Genomic DNA, 9150 nt, shown 5'->3' with positions numbered 1-9150 from the left:
GTGTATGTGTGCCATTCAGAGGGTGAATGGGCAAGACAAAATATTTAAGTGCCTTTGAACGGGGTATGGTAGGTAGTAGGTGCCAGGTGCACCGGTTTGTGTCAAGTACTGCAACTGCAATGCCGTTTCCCATGTGTATCAAGAATGGTCCACCACCCAAAGGACATCCAGCCAACTTGACACAACTGTGGGAAGCATTGGAGTCAACATGGGCCAGCATCCCTGTGGAACACTTTTGATACCTTGTATAGTCCATGCCCCGACGAATTGAAGCTGTTCTGAGGGCAAAAGGGGGTGCAACTCAATATTAAGAACGTGTTCTTAATGTTTTGTCCACTCAGTGTATATCTGGCTGTATGAGACCCTCTCCAAACCCAAGTGGGAGCACCAACCAGGGGTGTATTCTGTGATGTTAGATGTCAGAATATTGCAGATGGAAATGTAATGAATAGAGCTGCCTATTATTTGTAGATACTTTACAGTCAATCATGTTGGTTCTATTTAACACTTTTCGATCTGAACATTCTATAATGTTGCATCCTCCTATCAACAGGCTCCAGGTAGAATACTCCTGGCAACACCCACACGCATACAATACCCCAGGTAATAAGGCTTTCATTTCCTAGAAGACACAGCAGTGTGCTAGAAAATGGTGGTATCACCCAAAAAAACAATGCATCTTCCTGATTGATAATTGTCTGTGAAGACCTTTCTATATTCATTCGGTCTATTGCTGTAGTGCCTGAATAGAGGTTGCCATGGTAATCTAATGAGAGGGGCCATGGAGACAAAGAGGGGATTTGCCGTCCGACAGGTGTTCCTGTAAGGGGTGTGAGACAGGATCATACCACCACCCTCATCTCAGGATGTGACAGACTGACTATAATTGGGAGCGAGATGCCCCTGCGTTAAGCAGTAGTTTAAATTATTCTTAAAGTAGTCAAAAAAACATTTGTAATCCCGTTTTATTTGGAATTGATATAAGACGCATATTTGTATCCTCTAGTGAACCACACAATAAGTGACAGGCAAACATGGAGGATTAAATCATTCAGAATGTAATGCAGAAAAAGTAGGTGACAAGATCTCTAAAGTTTTCTGAACAACAACCCCCGCTTTGTCTGGAGAACAACGCTTTGTGTTCAGCAGCTCTTCCAGCTCCTGCCTGAGTTAATGAGTGTTAATGGGAGGAGGAGTCGGTGGTGGCATGCTTTAAGGAACAGGTGACACACTCTGGCCTGGTGGAGTGACCGTCTGCTGTGACCTCAGGGCAAAGAACAACCATTGTGTTCAGACAACAGGCACAACTGCATAATACCTCACTACAGACAGACATAGATAGCATCTCAGATCAGATGACCACCATGGCATGTAATAACATAGTCATATATAGACAATATGTTCCAATAAGGTCAGATAGGAAATATCTTACTCTTTAAATGTAAAATACAATATCTTAGAACACTTACACAATATTTCACTTTGTGTACCAGTTTTGAGAACAGTCAGTCAGCAGACAGTATGTTAGAAGCAATGCCCTCCAAGGCCCACCCATGGCTGCACCCTTGCCCAGTCATTTGAAATCCATGGATTAGGACCTAATGAATTTATTTATTCATACTTATACTGTATGAACTGTAACTCAGTAAAATATTTTAAATTGTTGCATGTTGCGTTTATATTTTTGTTCAGTATAACTTATTTCTGGTCACTATGTGATGATAGCATTTGTTATTAGTCAGGAGACACAATTCCAATCAAAATGTGACCTGCATTAGAAAAATCTGCCACATTATGTCTATGCACGCTGAAATAGACAATGTTAGTAATTTGCACATGCTTACTATCTATAGTTTTCCTTCCTCTTTAAGAACACACAGCTTGCTGTTCAGAACATTACATGCAATACACTCCCTACTGAGGGTAACCATAGGGACTGCTGGTTTGACTGACACACACACACACACACACAACGTGTGACTTTGCCTCCTCTGTGACAGCCGAGCCACTGGTGTAATCCTCAAGCTTTTCAGATTACTCCAGTTGGGGTCACATTCTACACCATCCTACAGTGGGTCAGTTTTCTATGTTGTCTGTGTCAAAGCAGAGAGCTGACAGTCTGTCCACTAGCCCAGTCTGTAATATGGACAGGACATTCTCTAGTCTAGATGAAATCCTCACCCTCTCTGCTCTATGAGTGTTCTTTGAATTTGCATATTAATTAATGGTTAGTAAACAAAGTGTATTTCATTCCAATAAGAAACAGACAGCAGAATACACCTGGTTAACCTCACTACACAGCTGACCATCCCTAAGCATGCGTCTCAGCGAGCCAACAAATATAGTTAATAACAATGGATTGCACCGAGCAAGTCCAGGCAAGGGACAGAATGTAGGAAAGGCCTGCTAAAGAGTGCTAGCTGAGATAGTTTTTCTAAAGAATAGCTCAGCCTCAGTGTTTGACTGAAGCATGCATGAGAGCACCAGCTGTTCCGGACGACTATGTGATCACGCTCTCCGTAGCCGATGTGAGTAAGACTTTTAAGCAGGTCAACATTCACAAGGCCGCAGGGCCAGACGGATTACCAGGACGTGTACTCCGAGCATGTGCTGACCAACTGGCAAGTGTCTTCACTGACATTTTCAACATGTCCCTGACTGAGTCTGTAATACCAACATGTTTCAAGCAGACCACCATAGTCCCCGTGCCCAAGAACTCTAAGATAACCTGCCTAAATGACTACCGACCCGTAGCACTGACGTCTGTAGCCATGAAGTGCTTTGAAAGACTGGTCATGGCTCACATCAACAACATAATCCCAGAAACCCTAGACCCACTCCAATTTGCATACCGCCCCAACAGATCCACAGATGATGCAATCTCTATCGCACTCCACACTGCCCTTTCCCACCTGGACAAGAGGAACACCTACGTGAGAATGCTATTCATTGACTACAGCTCAGCATTCAACACCATAGTGCCCTCAAAGCTCATCACTAAGCTAAGGATCCTGGGACTAAACACCTCCCTCTGCAACTGGATCCTGGACTTCCTGACGGGCCGCCCCCAGGTGGTAAGGGTAGGTAACAACACATCTGCCACACTGATCCTCAACACGGGGGCCCCTCAGGGGTGCGTGCTCAGTCCCCTCCTGTACTCTCTGTTCACCCATGACTGCATGGCCAGGCACGACTCCAACACCATCATTAAGTTTGCCGACGACACAACAGTGGTAGGCCTGATCACCGACAACGATGAGACAGCCTATAGGGAGGAGGTCAGAGATCTGGCCGTGTGGTGCCAGGACAACAACCTCTCCCTCAACGTGACCAAGACAAAGGAGATGATTGTGGACTACAGGAAAAAAAAGAGGACTGAGCACGCCCCCATTCTCATCGACGGGGCTGTAGTGGAACAGGTTGAGAGCTTCAAGTTCCTTGGTGTCCACATCACCAACGAACTATCATGGTCCAAACACACCAAGACAGTCGTGAAGAGGGCACGACAAAGCCTATTCCCCCTCAGGAGACTAAAAAGATTTGGCATGGGTCCTCAGATCCTCAAAAAATTCTACAGCTGCACCATCGAGAGCATCCTGACTGGTTGCATCACCGCCTGGTATGGCAACTGCTTGGCCTCTGACCGCAAGGCACTACAGAGGGTAGTGCGTACGGCCCAGTACATCACTGGGGCAAAGCTCCCTGCCATCCAGGACCTCTATACCAGGCGGTGTCAGAGGAAGGCCCTCAAAATTGTCAAAGACTCCAGTCACCCTAGTCATAGACTGTTCTCTCTGCTACCGCACGGCAAGCGGTACCGGAGTGCCAAGTCTAGGTCCAAAAGACTTCTCAACAGCTTCTACCCCCAAGCCATAAGACTCCTGAACAGCTAATCATGGCTACCCGGACTATTTGCACTGCCCCCCCACCCCATCCTTTTTACGCTGCTGCTACTCTGTTAAGTATTTATGCATAGTCACTTTAACTCTACCCACATGTACATATTGCCTCAACTGCCTCAACTGGCCGGTGCCCCCGCACATTGACTATGCAACGGTACCCCCCTGTATATATAGCCTCCCTACTGTCACTTTATTCTATTGTATATATAGCCTCCCTACTGTCACTTTATTTTTTACTTCTGCTCTTTTTTTCTCAACACTTTTTTGTTGTTGTTTTATTCTTACTTTTTTGTTTAAAATAAATGCACTGTTGGTTAAGGGCTGTAAGTAAGCATTTCACTGTAATGTCTGCACCTGTTGTATTCGGCGCATGTGACCAATAAAATTTGATTTGATTTGATTTGTTTCACACAACGTGTTATACTAAAAGGCCTAGACTATTCGTACCTAAACCCAGTACTCATACACTTTCAACATGAGCATCTGTCTCACTCACTTTCTCTAATTGTGTGTGTGTGCGCGTGTGTGTGCACGTTCGTGTGTCAGTCTTTGCCAGCCGGCTGAAATAGTCCGTGGGAGGGTGTTCTCTCTCCCAGGCGTCCGTTACAGCCACAGCCACGGCCACCTTCTGCAGTGTGGCAGCCATCTGCGGCACAACACAGGCTCACACGCATGGATGCCCCCCAAAAGCCAGCCCCTCTACCCTCTGTCCTCCTCCTTCCTTCTCTGCCAAGGAAAAAATGACTTCTTAATCAGTCAAAGGCACAATAGTAATAGACCGTCCAACTAGGAATTAATTCCATTTCAAAGTAAGCTTTATTGTAGAGCTCTGGGGCTTTCAATTTTAGATGGTGAAATATAGTCATTTCATGGTATCCTATATAGTTGAAGTCGGAAGTTTACATACACCTTAGCCAAATACATTTAAACTCAGTTTTTCACAATTCCTGACATTTAATCCTAGAAAAAATTCCCTGTCTTAGGTCAGTTAGGATCACCACTTTAGTTTAAGAATGTGAAATGTCTGAATAATAGTAGAGAGAGATTTATTTCAGCTTTTATTTCTTTCATCACATTCCCAGTGGGTCAGAAGTTTACATACACTCAATTAGTATTTGGTAGCATTGCCTTTAAATTGTTTAACTTTGGTCAAACGTTTCGGGTAGCCTTCCACAAGCTTCCCACAATAAGTTGGCGAATATTGGCCCATTCCTCCTGACAGAGCTGGTGTAACTGAGTCAGGATTGTAGGCCTCCTTGCTCATACACGCTTTTTCAGTTCTGCCCACAAATGTTCTATAGGATTGAGGTCAGAGCTTTGTGATGGCCACTCCAATACCTTGACATTGTTGTCCTTAAGCCATTTTGCCACAACTTTGGAAGTATGCTTGGGGTCATTGTCCATTTGGAAGACCCATTTGTGACCAAGCTTTAACTTCCTGTCTGATGTCTTGAGATGTTGCCATCCATTTTGTGAAGTGCACCAGTCCCTCCTGCAGCAAAGCACCCCCACAGCATGATGCTGCCACCCCCGTGCTTCACGGTTGTGATGGTGTTCTTCGCCTTGCTAGCAACCCCCTTTTTCCTCCAAACATAACGATGGTCATTATGGCCAAACAGTTCTATTTTTGTTTCATCAGACCAGAGGACATTTCTCCAGAAAGTACGATCTTTGTCCCCATGTGCAGTTGCAAACTGTAGTCTGGCTTTTTTATGGCGGTTTTGGAGCAGTGGCTTCTTCCTTGCTGAGCTCCCTTTCAGGTTATGTCGATAAAGGACTCGTTTTACTGTGGATATAGATACTTTTGTACCCGTTTCCTCCAGCATCTTCACAAGGTCCTTTGCTGTTGTTCTGGGATTTATTTGCACTTTTCGCACCAAAGTACGTTAATCTCTAGGAGACAGAACGTGTCAGAACGTTTAGAAATTGCTCCCAAGGATGAACCAGACTTGTGGAGGTCTACAAAAATAAAATCTGAGGTCTTGGCTGATTTCTTTTGATTGTTTCATGATGTCAAGCAAAGAGGCACTGAGTTTGAAGGTAGGCCTTGAAATACATCCACAGGTACACCTCCAATTGACTCAAATGATGTCAATTAGCCTATCAGAAGCTTCTAAAGCCATGACATCATTTTCTGGAATTTTCCAAGCTGTATAAAGGCACAGTCAACTTAGTGTATGTACATTTCTGACCCACTGGAATTGTGATACAGTGAATTATAAGTTAAATAATCTGTCTGGAAACAATTGTTGGAAAATTACTTGTGTCATGCACAAAGTAGATGTCCTAACCAACTTGCCAAAACTATAGTTTGTTAACAAGACATTTGTGGAGTGGTTGAAAAACGAGTTTTAATGACTCCAATCTAAGTGTATGTAAACCTCCGACTTCAACTGTATATGGGCCAATAAATATTATTCTGTAGTTCATTTGAATAAAGCTTGTCTCCAAAATATGTTATGTTTACAGTGCCTTCAGAAAGTATTCACACCGCTTGACTTTTTCCACATTGTGTTGTGTTACAGCCTGAATTTCAATTGAGATTTCGTGTCACTGGCCTACACACAATACCCCATAATGTAAAAGTGTTTTTTTGAGATTTTTACAAATTAATAAAAAATGAAAAGCTGAAATGTCTTGAGTCAATAAGTATTCAACCCCTTTGTTATGGCAAGCCTAAATACGTTCAGGAGTACAAATTTGCTTAACAAGTCACATAATAAGTTGCATGGACTCACTCTGTGTGCAATAATTGTGTTTAACATGATTTTTTAACGACTACCTCATCTCTGTAACCCACACATCAAGCAGTGAATTTCAAACACAGATTCAACCACAAAGACCAGGGAGGTTTTCCAATGCCTCGCAAATAAGGGCACCTAAAAAATAAAAAAGCAGACATTGAAAATCCCTTTGAGCATGGTGAAGTTATTAATTACACTTTGGATGGTGTATCAATACACCCAGTCACTACAAAGATACAGGCGTCCTTCCTAACTCAGCTGTTGGAGAGGGAGTAAACCGCTCAGGGATTTCAATGGTGACTTTAAAACAGTTACATAGTTTAATGGCTGTGATAGGAGAAAATTAAAGATGGAGCAAAAACATTGTAGTTACTCCACAATAGTAACCTAAATGACAGAGTGAAAAGAAGGAAGCCTGTACAGAATATTATTCCAAAACATGCATCCTGTTTGCAATAAGGCACTAGAGTAAAACTGCAAAAAATGTGGCAAAGTAATTAACTTTATGTTGTGAATACAAAGCATTATGTTTGGGGCAAATCCAACACAACACATCACTGAGTAGCACTCTTCATATTTCCAAGCATGGTGGTGGCTGCATTTGCAAAAATGTCTGAAAACATGTTTTCACTTTGTCATTATGGGGTATTGTGTGTAGATGGGTAAAAAAAGAAGAAGGATTTAATCCATTTTGAATTCAGGCTGTAACACAACAAAATGTGGAATAAGTCAAGGGGTATGAATACTTTCTGAAGGCACTGTATGTTTTAAAACTGTCTCAAAGTAGCAACAGGGGGTGCTAAAGTAACTAAGGGCTCTACTCAATCCGCATCGCAGAAGTTGAACTTTACAGCGTGATTGAAATTTAAAGGCAATGTTCCCACTTTAGCAGAGACTGCATTCACGGTAAACACTGCATATAACGGCTCAAATCGGAAATTACCTTTACATTTCTATTGCGAAATACGTAGTGCTTCAGCGTTACAGATTGAATAGAGCCCTACATTTTGGGGAAGGAACATGTGGGACATATAACCCCAGTGCTTCCACAGTGTGTACTCATGCTCTAAACTGTGACATCGGAGGCACACTTCCAATCACATCAAGGCCCTGGAGAGCATCTGATTTCAATACATTACAGTGATTTAGGCCGGATGACAATGCACTTTATGTGAGGACTTGATGTGATAGGTAGAGGAAGACATTTCCAGTAGGTTAATTTCCTCTGTCCTTGGTCACACCGTTGATATATATATTTTTGAACTGATAACATCAAATTGCCCTCCAGCCTCATTTGTTTTTACCTCATAACTTAGTTAGTGCTTTGATACAGATGCTAGTTATTATGTGGTTCTCTGTAGCTCAGCTGGTAGAGCACGGCGCTTGTAACGCCAGGGTAGTGGGTTCGATCCCCTGGACCACCCATATGTACAAATGTATGCACACATGACTGTAAGTCGCTTTGGATAAAAGCGTCTGCTAAATGGCATATTATATTATTATATTATCACAGTAACAATATACAAGACAAGTAGAGCAATTATTTGAACCAGTCTAAAACCATGAAATAATGCGTTACAAATTATGTGAACTATTTGTATCATGAAAGTGGAGTGATCACTTGAGCAAAACGTATATTATTCAGTCCATTTCAGGGAGTTGTAATTGTTCATCGGGTTTATCTGTATTGTGCATACTGATGTAGTGCTGTTAAGACTACATCCAGTACCAGTCAAAAGTTTGGACACACCTACTCATTCAAGGGTTTTCTTTATTTTTACTATTTTCTACATTGTAGAATAATAGTGAAGATATCAAAACTATGAAATAACACATATGGAATCATGTAGTAACCAAAAAAGTGTTAAACAAATCAAAATATATATGTTATATTTGAGATTCTTCAAATGCCTTGATGACAGCTTTGCACACTCTTGGCATTCTCTCAACCAGCTTCACCTGGAATGCTTTTACAACAGTCTTGAAGGAGTTCCCACATATGCTGAGCACTTGTTGGCTGCTTTTCCTTCACTCTGCCGTCCGACTCTACCCAAACCATCTCAATTGGGTTGAGGTCGGGGGATTGTGGAGGCCATGTCAGATGATGCAGCGCTAAATCACTCTCCTTCTTGGTAAAATAGCCCTTACACAGCACCCTCACACCATAACACCTCCTCCTCCATGCTTTACGGTGGGAAATACACATGCAGAAATCATCCGTTCACCCACACCGCGTCTCACAAAGACACGGCGGTTGGAACCAAAAATCTCCAATTTGGACTACAGACCAAAGGACAAATTTCCACCGGTCTAATGTCCATTGCTCATGTTTCTTGGCCCAAGCAAGTCTCTTCTTTTTTTTGGTGTCCTTTAGTAGGGTTTCTTTGCAGCAAGTCGACCATGAAGGCCTGATTCACATAGTCTCCTCTGAACAGTTGATGTTGAGATGTGTCTGTTACTTGAACTCTGTGAAGCATTTATTTGGGCTGCAATTTCTGAGGCTG

The sequence above is a fragment of the Coregonus lavaretus genome (genome assembly GCF_964263955.1).
Source record: "Coregonus lavaretus genome assembly, chromosome: 36".
Classification (NCBI taxonomy): Eukaryota; Metazoa; Chordata; class Actinopteri; order Salmoniformes; family Salmonidae; genus Coregonus; species Coregonus lavaretus.
The sequence above is the reverse complement of the archived record's forward strand: the minus strand, read 5'-3'. Positions refer to the sequence as shown.